Source organism: Leptidea sinapis, chromosome 28 (assembly GCF_905404315.1).
Source record: "Leptidea sinapis chromosome 28, ilLepSina1.1, whole genome shotgun sequence".
Classification (NCBI taxonomy): domain Eukaryota; kingdom Metazoa; phylum Arthropoda; class Insecta; order Lepidoptera; family Pieridae; genus Leptidea; species Leptidea sinapis.
Genome location: NC_066292.1, coordinates 2,515,489 through 2,540,920, shown reverse-complemented (window position 1 = coordinate 2,540,920; position 25,432 = coordinate 2,515,489). Strand labels below are relative to the sequence as shown.

At 31.8% G+C, this 25,432-nt stretch overlaps 1 protein-coding gene across 6 annotated transcripts in view; it reads right to left on the bottom strand.

Moving 5' to 3' along the window:
* Positions 1 to 19,002, bottom strand: part of LOC126973158 (protein unc-13 homolog A) — a 116,118-nt gene extending 97,116 nt beyond the window's left edge. For all 6 annotated transcript variants that reach the window (XM_050820363.1, XM_050820364.1, XM_050820365.1 and 3 more), the window contains exon 1: positions 18,856 to 19,002. The gene's annotated coding sequence lies outside the window, so the exon portion shown is untranslated. The remainder of the gene's footprint in view (positions 1 to 18,855) is intronic.
* Between the last annotated feature and the right edge of the window lie 6,430 nt (positions 19,003 to 25,432).

The window sequence follows — 25,432 nt, the reverse complement described above, 5'->3', positions numbered from 1 at the left end:
TATTTCATATACTATAATAAGTTTAAAAACTATAGAAAACAATATAAAATTACTGAAAATAGTTTATGTGTTTTTTACAAGGCAGCTTAGCGGTTCATAAATGATTCCACTTGAAAAACTTCAGTGGTGGAAAGCGTTCTCAGTTAATGAAGGTAAGGAATGATAAGGATGGATACTGGAGATACGCTACCGCTTCACTGGAATAATGATGGAACACGGAAATAGTGTGGATATGAAATGAAAATACTAGTTGAAAGCATTAACTTGTAAGTATAAAGGTATTACAAAAACAAAGATTAATTTATCTTCATAAACTTATTGAAAATAGAAACGTATTTCTATCGCATGCAGGCTCAGATCGTTAATCGTAATTAGCTGATGATATAAAACCAAATTAGGAAAACAAAGTTTCTTAGATGACATTCTTCGATTGAAACATTTGGAATCAAGCCAAAAAACATTTAGAACTTTCTCAACACTAATTGGATTTGTAGACCACGCTCAATGTAAAAAGTACAAGAGAAAATTTTATTGACTGTCGCGTATTGTTGATCTTTTTCTTTGAACTAGTTTTATCTAGCATCTACAAAACATTGATAAGTCAATAGATGTTTTTCACAAATTTCTAGAACTCAACTAACAAGCATAAAGTATTTTAATAGATGCATTTTTGAAGTGAATAACTTTCATTATTCAAACCAAATCATAGTTCTAAGCAAATTGGTAAAAAAGAGGACTGTAAATTTTTTCCTAAATAAAGTTTAAATTCAATTTCAAACTATATTCACATGAAATTGGATAAAGAGATCATATATAGAAAAACTGATTTCCCTGCCTCTCGCCTGAGAAGAATGGACGCAAGTTTTTTTTTTGTTCTTTTTTATAAATATTTAATAATATTTAATATTCTTTGTATAATAAATAAATTTACTTTAGACTGAGTACCTATAGTACTCAAATGAATATCACATCAGCAATTTTACATTCTCTGTAATCCTATTGTAGAAGCATCTAAAAATTTTTTAATCTTATCAATTAAAAATAGCGCGAATAGACCCTCTCTGAATCAATTACATTGTATTTAAGTCAGCTGCATTGCTCTTCAGCAGCATATCGGGGGATAAAATAGGACAATACTTTGAAAGTAACTACGGTTTTAATAAGCCATGTTTATATCAGTTAATTGTATTTTCTTTTATACTATAGAACTGAGTCTATTTGACAATACTTCAGTACAGGTATATTGTAATTAATAATCAATTGTTATATCTAGAAATATAGTATATTTAACATTTTATGTACTTTAATCTCCGTTTAATAAAACACTCACATCTTGTACGGAGAAAAAACTATTAATTTTATAATATATAACTATTAATTTTATAATAACTATAGTTTACATTCTTTATAAAAAAAAAATTAAAAAAAATATAGTATGCAACGGTTGTTCATATGAGAAGTTTGTGTTTAATAAAAAAAAAAACAAATAACGTTACACTTAAAAAATTAAAGAATCACGTTCAAATTTAATCACTGGCAAAAATAGTATTTATTAATAAGTAATCCACAGCCGTTTTAATAAATTTCAATTCACACCAATCAAAGCAACAATTTACGACCAGTTGCCAAGAAAATGCACATTACATCGTGCGAACAAATGGCCCAAAGATTACCTTTGGAAAAGCGGCAGTGAAAAGAGATGCACTTGGCAATTGTTCAAATATGGGGCCAGATGTTGCACCCTGGAGTCGCCTTCGTATTGTTTCATAATAGCTTGCGGTTAATGAACTGAACGGTGAGCTTGAGTGACATGAAGGCTTGCGACTCATAAGCATAGTTTCACCCTTCACCCACGAGATATTCGAGGAAATATATTACACGTAACTTTGTCCCAATATACAGAAAATAAGACTTCTAATGTCTAAGAGACACTGAAGTGTATTTTTATGTTTTGCTATTTATGTAGGATTGAACTTTTTCGCGCCTATTTCTGCTGTGAAGCAGTAATGTGTAAACATTATTGTGTTTCGGGCTGAAGGGCGCCGTAGCTAGTAAAATTACTGGGCAAATGAGACTTAACATCTTTCTCAAGGTGACGATCGCAATTGTAGTGCCGCTCAGAATTTTCGGGTTTTTCAAGAATCCTGAGTGACACTGCATTGTAATGGGTAGGGTTTATCCATTACCATCAGCTAAACGTTCTGCTCGTCTCGTCCCCTATTTTCATATAAAAAATGTTTCATAAAGGATTGTTGTTTTATTTTAGTTTGTATTATACAAGCTTGTATTAATGGGTTTTATTAAATCAGGCAACTGTGTTTGAAAATTGTTTAAAAATATGAAGCGGTAATTAGACGTCTTTCTCAGTCCAATATAAGAGTTATACTATGATTAGTTATATTATAAACAAAGACCATAAAATCAAATAACTTTCAGACTAGGTTTTGTTATAATTAAATTATAGTTTTTTTTAATTTATTTTAAATTAATTTAATGTTGTGTCTAAATGAATGTTCCTTGCAAATATTTATTTAATGTGAGAGGAGACAAACACTGATCTAGGAATGCATTGCCATTCTTTGAGGTGGAAGTTTGCTGTAGAGTTTTAGGGCGGTAAGTCGTATCAGGGAAATATCAGGAATACCTACAGCAGCCGGCAGTTTATTCCACAAAGTGGATGTGCAAGGCTCAAAATATTTACTGAAACATACGGTTGTGGAATGATATCAAGGTAATGAGGGTAGAAATTCGCATTTCAGGTAGATTCTCTACATCTCTATATATAGTATTATATAAATATCATTTAACTCTACCAACCAACATTACACACTAAAGAGCTCGCAGATACAATTTCGTTTTATAAATTTTTATATTCTAAAAATCGTAGCAAAACTAAAATTAAATCTTTCATCTTTATGTTTTGGAACTACAAAAACCTCCTAAAATGGAGGTAGATAGACTCCTAGATAAGTGCGTTGAAACAGACGATATAAATGTATCGTTGAAAAGAATAATATCATAAAAGAACTGGAAAGATGAAAAACAGAACTAATTACGAATGTGTTTCATAATAATCACGAATCGAATATTAGACGGAGAAGTTGGATTTTGACTCAGGTGGTAGACTACAAAAAGTTTAAGTATAATTTGACAAAAGCAAGGAGTAAATAGTCAAAATTAAGTGATTTACGAGAACATAAAATTTTAGTAAGCCTGTTCGTGACAAATCGCCATCATAATGAAACACGCACCTTATTTGCGCTCTACCAGGTTTAAAAGTCATGTTGAATAACTGAACATAATTAAAAAATATCTCATTTTAAGCTATTTGGGTCAGGCGTTATATATTCTGCAATTGTTGAGCTAAGCCTTTAAATAAATACTGAAAAAGTTAGCTACGCGAAGTCACATATAAAATCGCAAGCTGAACTTTAACAGAGCTATTTCTGAATAAAATTTCTCCAACTATTTGTGTCTATATATCCAGGCCCGTTGCCTTCTTCTTTCATATCATACTGAGAAACATTTTTGTGTGAATATTTTTCAGTACTTCATTAGTTATCCAGAATTGTATAGAATTTTTGTCCATAAAAACTAACAATCTATTCTTTTTCTTAGCTTATTACAAAATCCTTATAAATATTATTTTGTTTCTACCTTAATTGAAGAAATATAAATTATTCTTTTATCTCAATAATAATTAAGAATTGAACTTTTTGTAGTTGACTTACGATATAGATGTTAATTAAAATGTTAAAATAAGCATGTTTATTTTGAAAAGATATTTGTAAATTTAAATTCTACCAAAATTTCTGGACGATGCGAAATTCGAACCCGCGCAACTCGGAGCTACAGCCCGGAGCGAAAATGTACGTATCATGCGTCATGCGGCGATTACGATTGGCTTAGTTGGTAAGAGCGCTAGGACGTATCCCGGGAGATGCGGGTTCGAATCCCGCATTGTCAATGAATTTTGATGCAAATAAATTTGTATACTTAATCTCAGAAATGAGGGATATCACATAAAAATAACTGTTTAAAAATTTATAAATTCGTGTTTAAAGCATGAAAATTTTTACCTTAGAAAGTTTTTGTTCTTTTTTTTTCAAAAGTCTGCCGGACCACAAAATAATCTGTTATTTGGATTGGCCCTATTATTGTCAACATTATTGATCCAAAATTGATTATTGATTAAGTAATCTATTTATTTTTACGTATTTATTTTTTTTATAGCTAAGATTTTATTCTGAAATCAATTTGATCGTTTACTCTATTATACCCAAATAAAATTTGAAAACAAAATTTTATGAACGATGCGGAACTTGAACCCACGAACTCTTGCGTCCCGTGCGAGTGCTCTTCCAACTGTGCTAACCGTTCGAGTGGCGTATCGTCATAAAATCTTGTATGCTTTGTTCAACTCTCAGGTCATGGCTTAATCTACAGGATCTACTTCACAGTTGATAACCTGCTCAACCTCAGTATTTGCATATTAGGAAATTGACTTGAGATGTCGCTCTTGTAAATTTAGACTATTTCTTATGTTTTTAAAGCGATAACTCTATTATATTATAGAAAAGAAACACTTAAGATCGGTCCATAATAGTATTCTTCTTAATTTATTCCTCGAGGGCACCTGAGGAAACCCATATGTCAAATCATTGGTCTGAGAACCCCTATAACCCCTGAATCCTTTTTTACGTCAACCTTTTTTCTCATGAGTGGATAGTAGAGTCAATCCTGTTTATTTAATTGACGCGTTTTTTCGCCATTCTTTCTATACTGGTTGTTTTGCTGACAATTACATTTTAACTAGTTGTTATAATTTTAACAATACATAATTAACAATAGGATTCAGCCAAATGTTTTGAGTTTAGACTTTAGAGACATCTGGCAGAGTCTCGTGCCAGATTTTGGCGAGTCAACATGTCCTGAGGATACCTCGTGTAGAGGCGGAACACGTGTCGAATTGTTTAAAAGACAGACATTGGCGGAATTAACACTAAAGAAAACTCAAAACATTTGGATAATTATGGATTTCCGCAAAGTAACACCTACTTGGAAAAATTAAGAATCAGTACTTATATCGATTGCTTGCATAAATTTAAAAATATTATTAAAAAGTAATAAAAATAATATTATCGTTGTTTAACTTAAGTAAGTAGGTACTCATAATTTTGATATTTTTTATGCCATTCAAAAAATAAAGAACTGAAACAACTACTCTCCACTAATATTTTTAGAGTGATAACTACTTAAAACGCGCGTTTGGATGAAGTTAATTATTTAGTTATTTAATTATATATTTATTACTATAACTAAATGCTTTAAAATTTTAAATAGATTTTTGTAATATTTCGAAACATAATACTATTTACATACGAATAGTAAAAATGATATAATTTTAACCAATTTCAACTAAAAGAAAATTTTACAACGCTTTTTGACTTTAAGGTCAAAGTAATAGTAAATTTAGAATTAAAAGAGAATAATAAATATGAAACGGGCTTGTCTTTATATTCAAAGTGATAAACGAATAATTAGAGCACTAATTTAAGTAACATATAACAGATAATGACGAAAATTTAGTAATAGTTGGTCGAGTGATGTGATTAATCATCTTAGCTCTGACAAGGGATGCGTAGATAGAAAAGTCAATTAAGCGGATACGTTAGTTAAATACAGTAAGTTAAATAAAAGTAGCCTTCTCTTTTAGTTTACTGAATAAAGTTTCTGTAAGAAAACAGTATAAGTAAATATTAAATAAAAGAACTTCACCAAGAACTACAGTAATAAAACTTAAATTCATTTTATAAATTCAAGAAATCCAGTTTAATTTCACAATGAAACTGCATGATAAAAGATAACTTTAAAGAGACGCTGCTCGAATAAAAATGAAATAAAATCAAGAAATATACGTTTAAACGTGTCGTTTTATAAAATAATATTATTTGAAGTATTTCCAGTTTCTTAGTAAAATGTGCACAATATTATTGGAACAAGTAAGTAATTTTTTATGGGAATAAATAACGGAACGGACAGATGAATTACCTGAAGTAAGTGGCATCGTGTGCTTATAACTTTTACAATAGGAACAATGGCGTAACCTATCACGATACGACCCCATCAAATTATATCGCACCCGGTATTCTGCTACTAGAAATTCTAATACTATTAATATAAAACTTCCCCTACTAATAAAAAAAATTGAAAAACATAGTCATCTTCTGGCTTTCTTAAATCTTTTAATTTCACATTCAGTACAAAATCACCAGCCAAAATATTTTCTTATCGCCTAAATATTATTTGTATTATTTATATCACGAGCACTGAAATACTATAAAAAAGAGTTTCTTTTACGAAAATAATGGACGAGGCGAGCAGGAGGTTCAGCTGATGGTAATTGTTACGCCCTGCCAATTACAATGCAGTGCCATTCAGGATTTTTGAAAGATGGAAAAATTCTGAGCGGCACTACAATTGCGCTCGTCAACTTGAGACATAAGATGTAAAGTCTTATTTGCCCAATATTTTCAATAGCTACGGCGCCCTTCAAGCCGAAACACAGTAAGGTTTACACGTTACTGCTTCACGGCAGAAATAGGTGCCGTTGTGGTGCCCATAATGTAGCCGGCATCCTGTGCAAAGGAGCCTCCCACTGGTAGGTTTCTGATATAAGTGTTTTTGAGTTACCCTACAAAGCCTTTAGAAAGAATATGATTCTCAAACTTATGTAGGTTAGTTGGTTACGGTGAATAATTTATATATTAAATTAATACATGTTCGTTGTTGATTTTAACATTTTATATTTATTTTAGCATTAGGTGTATAATTTAATATTAAAAATTTCGTCACAGTCTTCTGCATAGAAATACTGTAATATTTCAATTGAAATTTACGTATCTTTGATACCAATTCAAAATAAATGGGATTCTGGATTTGGTGATAAAACCGATAAGTGAGCATGGGAACTCCTCATTAGAATTATATATTTATTTTTCTTAATTATATTTTTTTTATACTTAAATGGTGCTGCTATACCTCGTTTGATTACTACTAGTACCTACGCACTACTTTTAGTATGTTCGTGTATTTAAATATTAATACATCATTTTTATCTTTCAATTGCCTATAAATACGGCAGCCTAACCTAACATAAAAGTGTAAACTTTATACAAAATAACATTAAAAAAAAAGGTATCAAAAAATTAAAAAATAATTTTTTAACCACTAGCCTCAACTTTTTATATTATGTTATATTATATGTTATTGACAATACGAGTACAAAATAGTATAACTTCGTAAATACGCAAATATTGAAGAAAAGAAAGTTATTCAAAGGTATATTATGCTTTATTTCATATAGACTTTATTGAATTTACAATTTACATTTACGTTGATTTTAAAGTCAAAAAGCGTTGAAGAATTTTGTTTTTCGTTTATTACATACATACATACATACATAAAATCACGCCTCTTTCCCGTAGGGGTAGGCAGAGACCACGTCTTTCCACTTGCTACGATCCTTACATACATCTTTCGCTTCGCCCACTTTCATTATTCCTTTCATACATGTTCTCCGGTTTAGGGTACTCTTGACCTGGCCTTTTTTCAAGACGTCCCTGATTTGATCTTGAAACATCCGCCTAGGTCTAACCCTTCCAACACTTTCATTCACACTGGCCTGATACACTTTCTTCGTCAATCGTTCTTCATTCATTCTCTCGACATGTCCAAACCATCTCAGCATACCTTTCTCAATTTTTGTCACAACATCTTCTTTCAGACCACAACGTTTCCTTATCTCACTATTTCTTATCCTGTCACTCAATTTAACTCCTATCATGCACAGCCAAGCGAGCCGTATTAGACACCTTCTGACTGTTCATAAAGGAGTGCAAAGCTCCATTCACCATGTTTCCTGCATTCACTCTTCTTTCAATATCACTCTCATACTTTCCATCTCTTGTAAATTTAGAACCCAGATACACAAACTCATTCACCTGTTCAATTTCTTAGATCTCCAATCACGATATTGCAGTCTGTCACTACCTCATCTCTTTCAAGCACCATCACTTACGTCTTCTTTACATTCATCTTCATTCCCTTTCTAACCTGATCCGTACATCCCATTCCCTTTCTAAATCCCGCTTGTGCATCCCATACTTTTTCGTATGTTTCATTCATAACTCTTTCAATCAACACTTTTGCATACAATTTACCAACGACGCTGAGAAGGCTTATACCGCGGTAATTTCTGCAGTCTTGTCGTGACCCATTTCCCTTATACAATGGCACGATTACAGCTTTGCACCAGTCTCCTGGTACTTGCCCATTTCGCCAGCACAAATTGAAGAGGCGGTACAGCTGGCTAGCCACTATGCCCTGACCAGCCCTCAGCATCTCGACGGTAATCCTGTCATACCCTGCAGCTTTACCTAATCTCATACTTTTCAATGCTTTCACTATTTCATCCATGCTTATCTCACTTTCATCAACATTTATATTAGTTTCAATAGAAGCTGCCGCATGTTGTTCATGCACTTCCTCTCTTTCAAACAAACTTTGAAAATACTCTTTTCATCTCTTTAGCACACATTCTTCTCCTCTTATAATGTTCCCAACTTGACTCCTGATTATACTGAGCTCCGAGTTTTGATGGATTTCCAGAAGAACTTAATGTTTGACTGGAAATCTTCAGTGAGCCTCCTATCAAAATCATCCTTTCGTTCTTCTTTCTTTCTAGACACAACTGCTTTCGCTGCTGATTTCAATCTTTTATACTTCGTTCTTGCTTCTTTTATCTCGTCATCCGTTGCCTTTTGTACTTTTTGGTTAGCTTTTGTTGCTAACCAATCCAACCAAGCTTTCTTCTTTTCTTGCACCGCCATTTGTACCTCTTTATCCATCCACAAATTATAGTTATTTTTTCCTTTCCTTCTTTTAGCTACCCCGCATACCTCAACAGCAACATTCACGACCCCTTTCTTAAATGTTTCGTTTATTAAAACTGGTTAAAATAATATCATTTTTACTATTCGAATGTAAATAATGTATCCAAACATATTTCTAAATATTACAAAATTGTATTTAATATTAGAATAGTAAATATATATCTGAATGATTTACTAATGATGAAGTTATCAACCAATCGCGGGCTTTAAGTAGTTTTCACTCTCAAAATATAAGTGGAGAATTATTGTATATATTCTGTGGAACCCTTCGTGAGAATAATTAAAACTTAATTTATTTAAATATGTGTAGTTTAATTTATATATTTTGAAAAGGGGTGCACTTAGGGGTAGATATGATAGATTTTATGGTTAAAGGAAATCCTTTACCTTACCTTAAGTAAATAAATATTTACTTTATTTATTAAATATTTACTTTATTTACTTAAGGTAAGGTAAAGGAGTATCTTAAGTAAATAAATATTTACTTAAGGTACTAAACTAATCTATGTCACTTGCTTAATAACTATAATTAATGGTTCTACTTGTGAGTACGCGGATTTCTACTATTAATTGGTTAAAATGGTTACTTGGAACAGTCCTGTAATGGTTATAGACAAATGGTTAATGGTAACTAGGACCGGACCGATCAATGTTTACTCGCGTACTGCCTTACTAAAGCCAACATATGGTTATAAGTAATTAATATTATCTACTAAGCAATATTTTTAATATAATGCTGTTCGACGGATCTACTTCGAACATATTTCTTAACAGCGTACGTAATTAATATTTCTCATTTTATAAATTCTACTACATAATTATGTATAAAATTATCACAAACAATATGTCTTCTTAGAAATATAATTGCTGTACCAAATTAAAACAGGGTTTATAATTAAAAGAATCCCTCGGGGTGACGAGTATAATGCTAGTCAGATCCCAGAAAGGATCATTTTCTTTGTCCCACACCGCTGTAACCAAGAGCCTGTTTTCCGAGAGAGGTATTTCATAAATTAAACCGAACCGTATCATATATGTCTACGGCAAGTCCGTAAGAATAATTTACGGCTAATACTTGGGAAAATTATTTTATATGAAAAATTCGAATGACAGGCACTTCAAGGAGAATTTTATTAAAACTGAAAGGCACTTGTCAAGAATGTTAATATTGGAAAAACTATATCGTTGAAACCTTTTATTTTTAGTGTATTGTATGTGATTTTTTAAAGGTTTTTATTAAGACTTAAATTAGATAAGGAAATGAAAGGCACTTGTCAAGAATGTCAATATTGCAAAACCTATATTGTGTGAAACCTTTTCTTTTTAGTGTATTGTATGTGATTTTTTAAAGGTTTTTATTAAGACTTAAATTAGATAAATGAACAAAATTAAGAACACTTTTCAGTGCAATTAAAATTGAATAATATTATTACTAAGATTCTTGTTACTATTTATAATGATTTCTTAATCCTATTCAATGAAATTAATCCGCTTATCCAACAAGCAATTTAATTACACCTGCCAATACAAAAAGCTTAAGAATACTAGCATTAATTTAATGACAACATGCAAAAATAAAGGATTTGAGTTTTGATATCTATGACAAACTCAGATAAATATATAGAAACGTTTGCTCTATGCGTAGAATATCTATATATATAAAAATGAATTGCTGTTCGTTAGTCTCGCTAAAACTCGAGAACGGCTGGACCTATTTGACTAATTTTGGTCTTGAATTATTCGTGGAAGTCCAGAGAAGGTTTAAAAGGTGAATAAATAGGAAAATGCTGCTAAATTAAATAAAAATAACAAACTTGTTTTTCCTTTGATGTGTCCATACATAATTTCTATGAGAGAATTTATTGACGCACGGTTTGACAGTTCTGCTGTGAAACAATTTCATTACGACAGCTGGGTGCATATTTTACGAAGTAATTTATGATGTTATGATATATTATTAACAAATTCATATAAAAACATTATTTTATTAATTATATACAGACCAACGTCTGTCGGGTCAGCTAGTTCTTAATAAAAAAAATACATGCGACATCCAATAATCAAATGTTCACCCATATAACTGATACAGCCTACAAAACACCCGTGAGATTTACTGAGAACAAGCAGCCATAAATATTTAGATCATGATAGATTGTGACAGGAAAATAGATCACATTTTAAATTGAATACTTCTTAAGTGTGCTGACTAGATTTTGTGAGTATCGAATAAGAATGAGCTGTCACGCTCGGTTATGTGATGCGTGTTCGGGCAAAAGAGGCTCGAGTCCACACAGGGATTTCAATTTCAGTGTAAAACTTAACAGTGTAATTTAAATACAATGTACTCTAATTGTAATAGCTTACAAATGTTTTAATAAAGTGCATAGTGTCATATCTTGTAAGATGATAAGGAACCGATTTGACTGTTTTTTTTACGAAAATTTATTGATGTAGGCGTTACTTTGCGGCAATCCATAATTATACAAATGATTTGAGTTTTCTTTAGTCTTAATTCCGCCAATATTTGTCTTTAAACAATATCATGCCAGATTTTGGCGAGACAACACGTCCTGAGGATGCCTCGTATAGAGGCGAAACACGTGTCGAATTGTTTTAAGACAAATATTGGCGGAATTAATACCAAAGAAAACTCAAATCATTTGTATGTTTTTTTACTACTAAATAATAGGCAATTAATTCAAAACACACTTCACGGCTACAATTGGGGTTCAAATGTTGATTATGAAAGCGAGTATTTTGAAAAGTGATTATAAATTTGAAACAATAACAAATTCTTAATATGTGTCTGTTCAGTTAATGAGTTAAGATCTGGGCTTACCAAACTTATAAGTTTGTAATTTTGTTTTCAATATTAGACTCCTTTTATCCACTTTGATCAATCTGGATAAATAATAACTAATGACTAAAATAGCAGCGTAAATAAGGCACAAACCTGAAAATCGAATGAAAGGCGATCTAATATTAAACACTAAATGCGGTCATTATAAAACACGATTAACCAAGCTCGACGATAAGCACATTATATTTTTAATGAATACTTGTTTGATGAGATTTTGTAAGAGAAGATAGAGTCGTCTTTCTCTCAGAGTATTCTTATATCTAATATATAAAATTCTCGTGTCATGGTGTTAAACTTTGTACTCCTCCGAAACGGCTTGACCGATTCTCATGAAATTTTGAGTGCATATTGGGTAGGTCTGAGAATCGGACAACATCTATTTTTCATCCCCCTAAATGTTAAGGGTGGTCCACACGAATTTTTATTTTTTTGACATTTTTTTTTAAATTTGTTCGATTATGAGTCAGCATTAAAGAATACACACAAATTCAAATTTTCAACCATCTACGATCAACAGTTACTTTTGTATCGCGATTTTAATATCGGCAATACAACGTTTGCTGGGTCAGCTAGTATCTTATATATTTATTCTCATAGTAAAGATATAGGACATAGAAACTGTGATAATCATAATGTGAACACAGAGAACTTTGAGCTTTTTCTCGATCTTCAAAAGAATTGTTTAATAACACTAGTTTCGTACTATAAAAGTGTGAATGACTTACAAATGATATCATATTATCTTAGAATGGAAGGATTTTGTCTTTGAATAAGTGATTTTAAACCTATTTTAAATAAACTGATTTGTATTGGAATTTTTTGATTATTAAAAAATATTAACAAAATAAATACCTTCTTGTCCGGAAAACTATTGATTTTGATGTATATATTTAAGTTTGAATTTCCCTGGCATAATAATTGAAATTTCAGCATTTATTTACTATTGAGTAACTTATATAAGTAATATTAGGTACGCTATTAATCATACACTAATCATTAATTAATTATTATAAACTTTAACACAGCAAAATTGCAAATTTAATTTAATTTAACTAAAATAATGTATATTATTTTTATTTGTCACTAGCATTAAACTAGGCCGGGCCTGTATATTAATACTAGTAACTTCCAAATATACCAATTCCAATTTTACCAGTGGGAGGCTCCTTCGCACAGGATGCCGGCTAGATTATGGGTACCACAACGGCGCCTATTTCTACCGTGAAGCAGTAATGTGTAAGCATTACTGTGTTTCGGTCTGAAGGGCGCCGTAGCTAGTGAGACTGGGCAAATGAGACTTAACGTCTTGTTTCAAGGTGACGAGCGCAGTTGTAGCGCCGCTCAGAATTTTTGGGGGTTTCAAGAATCCTGAGCGGCGTTGCATTGTAATGGGCAGTGCGTATCAGCTGAACGTCCTGCCCGTCTTGTCCCTTATTTTCATTAAAAAAAAATTTACTCATATTTTTGGTAATGTTCACAAATAAAGTAGATGCAATTTTTTAAGCTTTGTTACCACATTAATGACGATAATAAAAATCCACTTTATACACTTTTCAAGTTTTCTATACAAAGTATTAACAGGGTTCTATATGTACATTTGCTTATTAAAATTTCTTTGATTGTCTGCTAGAGTTAAATGCAAAGATAAAGTTTGCCGTTTGCATATTATATTTACACAAATAATTGAAGAGCATGGAATTTGGGTAATAGTTCACTTTATACCATAAAATATTTAAACTATGCTTTTACCAATTGTAATTTCTAATTGTACTATAACTATTTACAAATTTTAACTATAAATTGAAGTAACGTGAATAATAGAAAACAGTTTGAGTAATAATCACAGTAAAATACTTCAACTGAAGTGCTTTGAAGAATTTTTATTGTACGATATTACATTGTTATCCATATTTTTATTAAAAAAAGTCCGCTGAGTTTCTTGCTCCCGTTCTTTTCAGCTCTGAGGCACACTATCTCGAATGGGTATTTGACGTAATATAATACGTGATTTTAAATCACATTTTCAATAAAAATATTTGAATTTGATTTACCATCAACATCTGATTTCGAATATGATCAAAAAAAAAAATAGAAATCTATCTACTCTAATATAACATCACGGTTTAATATTCATCCATCCATCCAATTACTTAATAACTCAAATGATAAAAATGATGTAAAATTGAAATTTAAGTAATTTTATCAATACCCACAATTTGCGTTACTTGAAAATTACGCAAACATCACGCCCTTCTCATTTCAGCTTCGTTAAGCACGCAAAGGAAATATTTCGTGTTGTAATTTTTTCTTAAAGCCATTTTCCTTTATTTATTGCGCCGAAGTTCGTTAAAATTTCATATTACCTATTCACAGTACGTTCTCCTTCGAAGGTTTAATGTAAGCCGCACTTACGGAACAATTTATACCGCCTTCCAAACTTTATAAACGTACGCGTCTTTAGGACAACTTAAGACAAGTCATATAAAAGTTGTTTTTAAATCAAATTTCTTTGGTAGAGTCAAACAAAAGTGTGTTTCAGTGACCGGAAATGTACAATTCCTTCGATTCATTAATATTTTAAACTTAGAACAAGGGGCGTTTCCGGGTCAATAGACATTCAACGTAACCAATGAATTGGATACTGATATATTAGTTCACGGCATAAAATTTCTGCAATGAATTCTCTGTTTTATGTTTAGTGTAGTAAGACATCAAATTGTGGTTTGTGTTTGTTTGGTTGAGTCTCTCATTAACAGTTGCCTCGAGCAGGTTTGTAGAAGAAAGCCTGCGAAAGGAAGTTGGCGTTACGTATTGTGCTCGCTTTGGATGGTTCCTTTTTTACTAATGAGGTAGTTTCATTTTAACTGCAGCCTATTTTGTATTTACACTGCAGAAAATTAATTTGTCATATTTTACTTTTTAATTGTATACAAGTATATTCATCCCGAATGACTCTATTTATTGTACGAAATCATCACAACGTCAAATACGCTTTCTTTTTTTAAAGTCTTTAAGTGAAGACTTATTTGCGAGCACGTTAGTTTTTGGGTTGTGAATAAGGGGGAGCTGTCACGCTTAGCTATATATTTTTGGTGAACTGAGCTTGAATCGCCAAGGAGAGTGCGATCATTTACTCGAGAAATTTATACATAATCATAATCCTATATCATATTGTAAAAATAATGAGAGAAACGAATAGAACAACGTTTTTGAACAATCATGTTGTCTAATCCATAAACGGTTTATTAGGCAAGTTTAATTTTCTTCTTATTTCTAACTAACATATTATGGTTTTATTTATTTATAAAATAAATTCAAAAGTAGAGCTTAAATCAAAAATAACAACGAAGCTGTACTGTGTAAGCCTACTTCCAGTAGGTGTAAAAAAAAAGAAGACAAACGAGCGTACGGGTCACCTGGCTATAAGTCACTGCCGCCCACATTCTCTTGCACCAGAGAAATACCAGAGAAATCACCGGAGCGTTGCCGGCCTTTAAGGAATTTGCGCGCTTTTTTTGAAGGTACCCATGTCTTATCGTCCCAGAAACACCGCACAAGGAAGCTTATTCCACAGCTTTGTAGTACGTGAAAGAAACATCCTTGAAAACCGCACTGTGGAGGACCGCCACACATCTAGATAGTGGGGATGATATTCTAACTTGTGGCGTGTCGTTCAAAGGTGGAATTCGGCGGCAGTAATCAGGTGAAACAACTCCTCGAAACACTCCCCTTTTAATATTTAAATAAATTTTGAATATCGAATCAAAAACAAAGGAACCAATATTTAATTTTAATATACAGATCCTAGTCTTATAGTTTTGAATGTTTTTCGCGAAATAAAACATAATATTACACGATTAAAATGTGATACAGAAGCAAAGAAATTCAAACGAGAATAATTTTACAACTAAGGCTTTCACAAATCGTGAAATAAGTTTCACACTTGCCCTGAAAATTGACCTCTGTGTCAAGTAACTCTTATTTTGACATTACTGTATTCGTGAATAAATGTTTCTACAGTTGTACAACTATACACTCTCTCCTCATTTTAAAACTTAGGTTTTTACCGAGCTTAAACTTAAGTGTTTAAAATTTTTAGAATATCTTTCGGGATTTACTGATGATATAATTTGCTGTATGTCATTTTTTTTAAATGGTTATCACAATAAATCTAAGTAATAAGTTGTGTATACGTTATTTTTTTAAATTAATTTCCAAGATATTTATGACTTGTTGTCATTATTCAAATTGGGACGGAAATTCTGATGCTGCTAACCAGAAATTGAAAAATCTAACTATGAATACTAATATCAAAATAAATAAATAAATATATATGTATATAAATAGCAAAGTAGACTTGAAATTCGTATGAATAATAAAAAATTCTAGCAATTTTTTCCATAAGCTAGTGAAATTACTGGGCAAATGAGACTTAACATTTAATGTCTCAAAGTGACGAGCGCAATTTTTCAAATGCCGCAGAATTTTAGGGTGTTTCAAGAAACCTTAGCGGCAGTGCATTGTAATGGGCAGTTCGAATCAATTACCACCAGCCCAACGTCCTGCGCGTCTCGTTGCTTATTTTCATTAAAACAATGAAGAATCATATAATTTAATTTGCGTGACATTGTACCGTTGTCAGAAGTCTTCTTAAGCTGACTCAAGAAAAAGGAGTGATTAATGAGCTTACTACATTTTTTTTTACAAATCTACTATTTAATCTAACCTCAGACCACGTGATCTAAACCGAGCACACTAATGCTCACATAACAGCCCGCTTCTTGTGTAACAAAACGCGTTGAATATTTTATCAGCACCAAAATAGGCTGTTTGTAGAATGGGGTTAGCAGGGCTTTGTTTTAAGTTCAATTCACGAAATATGATGACGTATTTAATCTGTTAAATTATTGTTTATATGGAAGTTAACTTCATTATGTCCCGAATGATCTTTAAATAAAATTCTTCCGCTAAAAACATTTAGTTCTACGTTTGGATGGAGAATAAGTGCATCTAAGAAGTTTTCACTTGAAAATTTCTCAAATGTAATTAATTACACAATTTGTGATATATACCCACCAACAACTATCAAAGAAGAATAACTGACATTTCTAGATTTTTGTTTTGATCAACTACTAAACTACACACGTTCAACTGTTTTCATTTCAATCGATACCGTGACCTTTTTCTCAAACAATTTTCTGACTTTTTATTAATTACAAGTTGCCCTTGAACTCAAATTAATGGCTTTTGCTGTCAAAAGAGCATGTCATTCTTTTAGGAATTAAAGCCTCGTAGTATCATCGAACTTATATTGATTAAGTTACATAATTGCCAGTCTTAAAGTCTTTTTGTACTTAATATTATGAAAAACCTTGAACTTGGGTAATCGCAAACTCAAAATTGTGTCCCATAGTAGTTTTAAATATATTTTAATTCATTTATTACTCAAACTCTCATTATAATAATTATCATTACTTTTCATGACAAAAATATTACGAATATATAAAAATATTATTTACTATTTAAGCCATCACAAGCCTTTGACGGTTTAATCACACTAAGGTATAACTGTCAAAATTAATAAACTGAAATTTTCTTCATTTTTCTCAAGATTCTAAAAACAAGTTAGTTTATGAACGAAAAGGCCCATCTTCTCGTGATGTAACAATAGAAATTGACTTAAAGCGCAGCGTTAGCAATATAATATCATGAATATTATAATTTTAAAAAGAGAAGCATTTATTTATGTCAAACGTCAGTCATTACCGAACGAGATTGGGTTCTTTTGATGGAAGGTGATCATCTCCATTCATTACATCTTTACGTAAAATAACAAGGTAAAAACTATATTTAGAGTATTTTCTTAAATAATACTTGTTGTGTGTTCTACAAGCGTTCTAATACCAAAGACAAAAAATTCTTTTATAGAATTTTTGTCTCTTTCTTCGTTTGCCTTTTTGTCTGTGCGTATGCCTGGGCAAAACGAAAACTACTGAAAAGTTTTAATTAAAATTTTGACTATGAACAAAAAGTTGGGACAACATATATGCTTTATATCGTCACGATAGACCAGTGTATAGCAATTGTGCTGCTTTATAGCCAATCATTAACTATGGTAATTAGCAGTGGATAATTCAGAAGTTTCAGAATTCAGAATTTGTATTTAACAGTCCAACCATCAGAACATATTAAATATTTTAGAACACAAAATACTCAATGTACCCAGCGGGAACCAACCCACAACCTGTAGCTCATAAGGCACCTATACCACTCGACCAACGCTTAGATTTAGAGAGGAATAAGAATGGAACCTATACTTTTGATACAGTACCAGAGCGCTTAACATACAATAATAATATACTCATTTATTTGGTAGAATACTGCTACGAGGTTTGCTACGCTTTCAATACTACGCTCAGATTTACCACGCTTTGCTACGCTGTGATTGCTTAGCTGTCATTGCTACGCTAAATCCTGCATACGACACATTATGCAGTCAACCAGTTTCAACACAATCCATGATTTATTACATTTGAATTAGATTTTGATTCATTATCATTTCAATTTAGCTCGATATTCATATTTGGGTATCCAGTTAAATCATTTGGCGAATATTTTAAAAAGATTATATAGCCGTTTATGTGATATTCTTATAATGAAATTAAAGGAAATTCAAATTTTGATCATTCATTAATTTACGGTTTTATATAAATAGCAAGAATATTTGAAAATTGATTCTACATCCCATTCTAAAATTTATTTTTAAATTTTATGAATATTTCAGAAGTCCTTTTAGTTTCTGTCATACAAGTTCATGCTTACTTTGATATATTATATACTAAATTAGTATTATTCCTCCTACAACAAAATCTTAACGAATGAATAATGTGATAAAATTAATTTAGGTTCGCCACACACAAATTGATTATGATTATTTTGTACATAAAAATATATTTTTTAATGAAAGCGAGGTAAATAAAAATATAATAAGGGAAATGTGATAAGGATGTAAACAGGAATTGTGACTGTAGTAATACACACTGTAAATAGTCGCGGAATAGTAACTTTAACTTTGCACTGTATAGCACCTATAGGGGTGAGTATGACCGAGAGGCGGTGGCGGGTTAACCGCCTTTCGGCCGCCTGTGACCGATAGCATTTAACACTTAACGCGACCGACCAGGGTCCTCACGGGGCTGCCACTGAGCAGGTTCTGGGTTGCGCGCGCCGTCGCTAGCTCGCTCGATACACTCGCCGCGCCCCATATCATTTACCTTACCACCTGTACACGCCGCGGCCGTCACAACATCGCGCCGATTTCACTCCGCACACGTAAACACACATTTCATATGCTTTTAACGACTTAACATATTACTCGTGTCCCAAAAATGTGTCGGATTTTTAGACTAGCTCCGAGCAAACATTAATATCACTTAGAAATTTTTCATCCAACAAATTTAATGAAAAAACTTTTACAATTTTTTTAACAGATATGCGATGACCATGCTAACCGAATCAAGATATAACGAATTAATATATTTATTTTAATCCTCTAATTTAACTTCACAAATTATTATTTCTACAATTATGTAGTTAAAACATTAGTTTATATTATTTACTATAAGAAAGGAAGATTTTACATACAGTATATATTAATAAAAATGCTGCTGTAAACCTTAAATGTATGCATACCTTTTCTTCTAGTTGTATTTTTATCCTTAACCAAAATACGTTGATTTATGCGTACGTTGGTATCCATAACACAAGTAAGATCTTATCATGGGTACAAGTTTCAATACAACACTGCAATTTATTTAATATAAGTCTATTTTAAATATAGTACTGATATATATATATATTTAAGTGGTGTGGATTGTTTTGTAATTCTTATAAAATATTCTTTCTTCATTTGTCAAATAAATTTATTGCATTCGTCTTCTTATTAAGTACCATTTCCCTAGCCTCTTAACAGCACGAAAATTGAAATAAAATCGTTCGATAGCGCATAATTGTTGAGTGAACATTAACTATTAAAATGAATCCTTTCTTAAAATTTAAAGAAATTTTTTACACTATTTAGGTTATTGTTGACTCCTTTAGCAGCCTCCTTCTGTAAAATAGTTATTTCACCTCTCAAGCTCAAAAATGGTGCCGTTATTGCATAATTGTCGAGTTGCTTGGAGGAGGCACGAAGGAGGTAATATATTTTCTTTTCCCAGTCATAAAAGAGAGAGTAGTGACTAAACCTGATTCGGGAATTGCTTGGAAAAAGAAAGTAGAAATGTAATTATGTTAATAATTTGTTAGTATAAGTAGACTTCATACAGATAATTTTTGATTGATCATTTTGATTTTGGAACGCCGGGAGGTAGCATTTTATTTATAATCATTAATCACTATAGCACACTAAGCCCTCAAGAAACTCATTATATTTCTGTATACATTAATAAATAAAAAAAGAAAAGGAAATAATAAGATTATCTCTTCTGATAAACGTCAAAGGTCATAAATATTGTAATGAGAACGACTTTCATTATTCAAATTAATGAAATTCATAAATGTCTTCTTATTTATACGGTTTTGTAAGTAATATTTTTTTTACATACATACAGTCATGTTTGTCTCCGAGAGGGGCAAACAGGAATAACTGATTTTTTTATGATATCTTGGCGTTCCTCCACTAGCATCAAACAAATCTAATCAAATCAAATCAAAATCAGTTTATTCAAGTAGGGCACGAAAATGACACTTATGTATGTCAAATAAAATAAAATATTTTTCTTATAGAATCTACCGCTACTTCGTAAAGGGTTGAAACCTTTCATGTATGTCTATTATTTTTGGAACTCATTTTAATATGTACCCCATACCTGATCGTGTAATGTTTGCCTATTGACCTTTTCCAACATATCTTACACATTAGTTTTTGTATGATATGTTGTTGATATGGAAGAAAAACGAACCTACGTTACCTGATTTATAGGACGTTACGACATGGCTTTTGGAAAGGTGTACGCACTTTTTTTAAGGAACCCATATCGATCACCCTGGAAACACCGTACAAAGAAGCTCATATTACAGTTTGGTTGTACGTGTACGAAAATTTCTTGAAAACAGCACTATAGAGAAACGCCACGCATTTATCGTGATAAATGCGATAAAACATACAATGGTGTGACGTTTCAACACAATGCCAAGAGATCTAAACGCTAAGCTATGCGTTGAATTTCAATTTACCACTTGTAGCTCCTTAGAGATGTACTCTACAGATGATATTAAAAAAAAAAATTTAGGTTTCAAATCTTTAAGAAGCAATGAGCATCGCTGAGAGAAAACTGAAAATTTTGAAATAAGAAACGTTTTTTGTACATTTACTAAATAATCGAAAATATAACTTCACAAAGCTCAGCTATAATTGCCTGACTCTAGCAACTTCGCAAAATTTTAAAAGATAAGTGTTTAATGCGTATTAATAAATTTCAATTCAAAAACAAACAGTCATAGTCCAGAAGTGCCGACGGAAGTGAAAACTTGAACTGTTACGTGTGTATTCCTTGAATCGTCACGAAATATTTATTCAGGAAATACTTTTAAATGAAGTGTTTTTGGTAATGGTAACAGTAACAGTGTCGAGACCTTAATGGTTTTTCCCATTTCCTAAAATGCCTTCATGCATGTAGATATACAATATATGTACATACTTATATACAGAGGTGTCGGTAACGGTGTTTTTCCCATTTCAAAAAGTGCCCGACGTGCGTTAAGAAGTTTTCACTTCAAAATTCTTGCAATAAAATGTTAACTTATTAACAATACTGTTTAAGAAAAACACACAAAGAACAGCTTTGTATTTCAAACGCAAAAGTTATGCGTTAGATACCTACGAACATATAATTTCATATTACCTCGAAATCAACTTGTATTTATCTTACGAAAGACGCGCCGATCTGCGGAATTTTATTGTTTATTCAATGGTCTTCAGTCGTAACTTTAGGAATTATATTTATACCATTTCTGCTTACATTTCCTAATATAGAATAAATTGTTGCCGGTTATTTTCTTGTGTGTTGAATCAAAGGTCCATTAGCTAAACATGAGTTATTATATGCTCTTGTGTTAGTTTTTATAAAAAGGCTCCTTAATGAAGTGATAACTTGTTATGGGAGGCTAAAACGCTTCGTAAGGTAACGCGTTACGGCGCCAGTCTGTCTGCCTTCCCTTTCTCTCACGCATACGGCAGTGGTAGGCTGGCTTTTCTTTTCTCACTCTAACCAATTGTGTTCATATTCAAGAATTGTAACTAAGAATAACATATATTTTATAATCAATAAAATATTGCATTAATTAATAACGTTTCCTTAGATGATCATATAATATACATAACATATAAGTAATAACCTAACTTTTTCTTAAGTTAAACAATTTCAATATTAAACAGTTCAACTTAGATTGCCTTATAACTTCTGTCTATCATGTTTTTTTTTTATTTATTTTAACCTTTATCAGACTTTTGCAGATGACGTGATTACGGTCTACCTTTTATAAATGAATCGCCGTGAATTGCAATTTTGTTTTGGAGCTCAGTGCTCGCGGCGTACCATGTAATTTCCTGGATGATAGAAATGTTTTATAGATAAATAAGTACTCAGAATCATTCTTAAGATTTATTTATTAATATATTGGCAATCGTCAATCTTAATAACTCATTTGAAAAATTTTTAACTTTTCGGTATTTAATAGTCATAATAATTGTTCAATTTTATAATTTTTTTAGTTTATCTCTCTGTAATAATCAAAATTGTCTGTTTGTATTCAAAAATAAAAACAATTAAAATAGAATTTCTCGATACGTCACCGAATTACCATGAACCTAATTGTTTATAAAACGTTTCAACTCTTGTTTGTGAATTCCATAGTACCCGGAGCAAGTAATATAGTAACTCGACCGGAGTCTCATCATCAATCACCTAATAGATGGAGACGTTTTTCTACTATTAATTGAGCTCTTGAGCCCCATACCAAAGTTGTAAAGACATCTGACAATACAATGATCACACACACAACACACACACACACACACACACACATCACACACCCTAAATAATATATAAAATACTTATTATTGTCATCATTAGTTGCATAACCACCATTGTTAGTCACCTAAAAATATGTTGATTTTTGTTTTCTTTGACATTTACAAAATTGGGAAGAGACTGACCCCCATGTCCTGTCCGGCTGTCCTAGTTTGGGGGTCGAGGGTAATTCTAAGCAAAATAGAATTTTCTTTTTGCAAGAAATAAAGATTTATTATTATTAACATTCGCCAGAAAATAATAGCTTACACAATTCTTAAAGCATTCTTAGCAGGGCTAGTGGACTGTATAAAAAATACTTCATAAAGCACATTAATCCAATAATTCTAATAAAATTAATTAATGTGAGTTCCAACAAAGCAAAACAAACCAAATATTCGAAGGATTTCAAACACGTGACCTAGCGATTTGTATCATTCCATTAAAAATGTATGCGGCCATTAGTTTCGATATGCCAACGTATAGTTACAATATTTTCACTAGTCATTGTCGATTTGTTTCACGCAACCTTAGCCTGATTATAAGCGTACAACTAAGCAACTCATTGGATATAGACGAGTAGGTATCGTTTAAGTAAAACGTTTTAAGAAGATGTTATATGGAGAATATTATATCAAAATATCTTAGCTATCCTAAGCTATTTAGTAACTAGATTGTCATTAGGTTGAAGTGTCACAGAATTCCAGTGACAATTTTCTTTTAACAGACATCCGAAAGTTACCAAAAATTCGGTCTAAAGGATCTGCAAATTGTAGTAATTATCTTAGAATTTGTAATGACTAGGTCGTCATAAGATTGAAGTGTCATACGAGTTCCAGTGACAATTTTCTTCCAACAGACTTCTGAAATATATACCAAAAAATAGGTCTGAAAGACCTGTAAAACTGCTCTTAACAATTCTAGACTAAATAGGTCATCATGGGGTTGTAGTGTCATAGGGCTGTTATGAATTGCAGAGACAAACAATAACAAAGTAAAAACCGCACATTGCAAATCCTTCCTGTGTGTTCAACAAACACTTTAGAATCAAATAAAGTAGGTACTTTTTAGTCTTTTTGTCTGTGTTTCTATTTAATATTTTTTTCTATAATATGTATGTCCGGGCAAAAAGAAAACTAATGAACAAATTTAATTCAAATTTAGCATGAATAGCAACAACAGGATAAGACAACATAATATAGGCTACATTTTGTCACGTTAATGCGTCGCGGGCCGCAGCCTGTAGGTATTTAACTCATAACGTCAAAGTGCTGAACTACTAGGAACACCAAACAATTTATGTTTATTATACAAGCCTTTCATTAAAGCGAAGACTACAGAAGCCGCACATGAATATGCTTTCTTAGAGTATAAGTTGTATACCAGTAGTTATATACTTAGCATTGTTATTGTGTAACTATAGGTAAGTGTAAGAGAAACATTGTAATGGGGAAAATATTAAATGAAATTATTGAACTTGAGCTGGTATCAGCTCAGTGTGATATGGGTACGTAACAGCAGATCCAAAGCAAGTTAAACGTTACAAAATATAAAGGGGTTTTAAGCTAAGTAAATAATAGTTAAAATTATGATACTCTAAAGTAACTACAACTGACATTTTGTAAATACAAAAGTTTTCTCTTCGTCGGCACTCATTCCCTTTATTAAAGTATATTTTTTTTGATACTCTTTGCGGCAAAACAAAAACACGTTTTATTACTGTGATCACAGACAGACAGGTAAAGCTTAGTAATAGGAGCCCAGTAGAAACAGAACCCTTAAAATATTAGCTCCATGAAAGGATTCTTTATCCACTCCATAGGAAGTGAAATGGAGGGTGAAAGTTTTTATTATACCATCGTCAAACGAGCGTAGAGAGGCGCTGCCGACCGCTTTTAATTATTTAATTTTCCAACGAAAACATTTTGTGCATTTATTTGAAGTACTCAAGGCCCACCCTGTCTACCTCGGGTGGAGTTTGAAATATAAAAATTGTTTCTATGAAGTTTTCTATAGATATAAATAGAAATAGTATACTGTTTCTGTTTGAGTTTATGTACTAAGAACTTATAAAGAACACTGTATTGTGGTCGAAATCAGAGATTATGAGCGGCGGTGATTACTAACCATCAGGTGACTCCTATGGTTGACTATTCATCCCTTCTATAAAAAACTTAATATAAGTTCATTGAACACAACCTGCACATTGAACACAATCTGATATTCTGTACGAGTTGTTTTTGTATTTTTGGTGGAAATATGACTTCAAGATTTTATTCAGCTTCACATAACGCTCTCTCATATTGCTTTCGAACAGCAAATTGAAGAACAACCCACAGTTCTTGGCAGCTCTCAAGAGGCTCTTTATCCGGATATTAATTTTGATGGATATCATATAATTTTAGAAAATTTATTGAAGTAGGCGTTACTTTGCGGAAATCCATAATTATACAAACGATTTGAGATTTCTTTAAAATCTGGCACGAGACATTTTGGCGACACAACATGTCCTGAGGATGCCTCGTTTAGAGGCGAAACACGTGTCG